Here is a 2,669-nt window from a genome sequence, read left to right on the forward strand (position 1 = left end):
CATATAGGCTTCAGGATGACCTCCTGAACTAAATACATGTTGAAGTGTGTGCATAAATCCTTTGGTTTAGGCGTGACACTCAATTTGAGTTTTTATTGCTTTAAATGTATTTTCAGCCCGAGCTGAGCGCGCTTTCTGACTTTGAATGTATCTTCATAGGAATGAGTTGTATGGTCAAATTAATGATCATTTAGGCTTCAGGTGGTCATCCTGAACAAAATACATGTTAAAGTGTGTGCATAAGTCCTTTGGTTTAGGCGTGACACTCAATTTGAGTTTTTATTGCTTTAAATGCATTTTCAGCCCGAGCTGAGCGCGCTTTCTGACTTTGAATGTATCTTCATAGGAATGAGTTGTGTGGTCAAATTAATGCTCATATAGGCTTCAGGATGACCTCCTGAACAAAATACATGTTGAAGTGTGTGCATAAGTCCTTTGGTTTAGGCGTGACACTCAATTTGAGTTTTTATTGCTTTAAATGCATTTTCAGCCCGAGCTGAGCACGTTTTGTGAGTTTGAATGTATCTTCATAGGAATGAGTTGTGTGGTCAAATCAATGCTCATATAGGCTTCGGGAGGTCATCCTGAACAAAATACATGTTGAAGTGTGTGCATAAGTCCTTTGGTTTAGGCGTGACACTCAATTTGAGTTTTTATTGCTTTAAATGCATTTTCAGCCCGAGCTGAGGACGTTTTGTGAGTTTGAATGTATCTTCATAGGAATGAGTTGTGTGGTCAAATTAATGCTAATTTAGGCTTCAGGATGACCTCCTGAACTAAATACATGTTGAAGTGTGTGCATAAGTCCTTTGGTTTAGGCGTGACACTCAATTTGAGTTTTTATTGCTTTAAATGCATTTTCAGCCCGAGCTGAGCATGTTTTGTGAGTTTGAATGTATCTTCATAGGAATGAGTTGTGTGGTCAACTTAATGTTCATTTAGGCTTCAGGAGGTCATCTTGAACAAAATACATGTTGAAGTGTGTGCATAAATCCTTTGGTTTAGGTGTGACACTCAATTTGAGTTTTTATTGCTTTAAATGCATTTTCAGCCCGAGCTGAGCACGTTTTGTGAGTGTGAATGTATCTTCATAGGAATGAATTGTGTAGTCAAATTAATGCTCATATGGGCTTCAGGAGGTCATCCTGAACAAAATACATGTTGAAATGTGTGCATAAGTCCTTTGGTTTAGGTGTGACACTCAATTGAGTTTTTATTGCATTAAATGCATTTTCAGCCCGAGCTGAGCACGTTTTGTGAGTTTGAATGTATCTTCATAGGAATGAGCTGTGTGGTCAAAAATGCTCATATAGGCTTCAGGATGACCTCCTGAACAAAATAGATGTTAAAGTGTGCGCATAAGTCCTTTGGTTTAGGCGTGACACTCAATTTGAGTTTTTATTGCTTTAAATGCATTTTCAGCCCGAGCTGAGCACGTTTTGTGAGTTTGAATGTATCTTGATAGGAATCAGTTGTGTGGTCAAATTAATGCTAATTTAGGCTTCAGGAGGTCATCCTGAACAAAATACATGTTGAAGTGTGTGCATAAGTCCTTTGGTTTTGGCGTGACACTCAATTTGAGGTTTTATTGCTTTAAATCATTTTCAGCCCGAGCTGAGCGCGCTTTCTGACTTTGAATGTATCTTCATAGGAATGAGTTGTGTGGTCAAATTAATGCTAACTTAGGCTTCAGGAGGTCATCCTGAAAAAAATACATGTTAAAGTGTGTGCATAAGTCCTTTGGTTTAGGCGTGACACTCAATTTGAGTTTTTATTGCTTTAAATGCATTTTCAGCCCGAGCTGAGCACGTTTTGTAAGTTTGAATGTATCTTCATAGGAATGAGTTGTGTGGTCAAATTAATGCTAATTTAGGCTTCAGGATGACCTCCTGAACTAAATACATGTTGAAGTGTGTGCATAAGTCCTTTGGTTTAGGCGTGACACTCAATTTGAGTTTTTATTGCTTTAAATGCATTTTCAGCCCGAGCTGAGCACGTTTTGTGAGTTTGAATGTATCTTGATAGGAATCAGTTTTGTGGTCAAATTAATGCTCATATAGGCTTCAGGATGACCTCCTGAACAAAATAGATGTTAAAGTGTGCGCATAAGTCCTTTGGTTTAGGCGTGACACTCAATTTGAGTTTTTATTGCTTTAAATGCATTTTCAGCCCGAGCTGAGCACGTTTTGTGAGTTTGAATGTATCTTCATAGGAATGAGTTATGTGGTCAAATTAATGCTCATATAGGCTTCAGGATGACCTCCTGAACTAAATACATGTTGAAGTGTGTGCATAAATCCTTTGGTTTAGGCGTGACACTCAATTTGAGTTTTTATTGCTTTAAATGTATTTTCAGCCCGAGCTGAGCGCGCTTTCTGACTTTGAATGTATCTTCATAGGAATGAGTTGTATGGTCAAATTAATGATCATTTAGGCTTCAGGTGGTCATCCTGAACAAAATACATGTTAAAGTGTGTGCATAAGTCCTTTGGTTTAGGCGTGACACTCAATTTGAGTTTTTATTGCTTTAAATGCATTTTCAGCCCGAGCTGAGCGCGCTTTCTGACTTTGAATGTATCTTCATAGGAATGAGTTGTGTGGTCAAATTAATGCTCATATAGGCTTCAGGATGACCTCCTGAACAAAATACATGTTGAAGTGTGTGCATA

Source organism: Hippocampus guttulatus, unplaced genomic scaffold (assembly GCF_054856545.1).
Source record: "Hippocampus guttulatus isolate MCC_2025c unplaced genomic scaffold, RoL_Hgut_1.0 HiC_scaffold_25, whole genome shotgun sequence".
Classification (NCBI taxonomy): Eukaryota; Metazoa; Chordata; class Actinopteri; order Syngnathiformes; family Syngnathidae; genus Hippocampus; species Hippocampus guttulatus.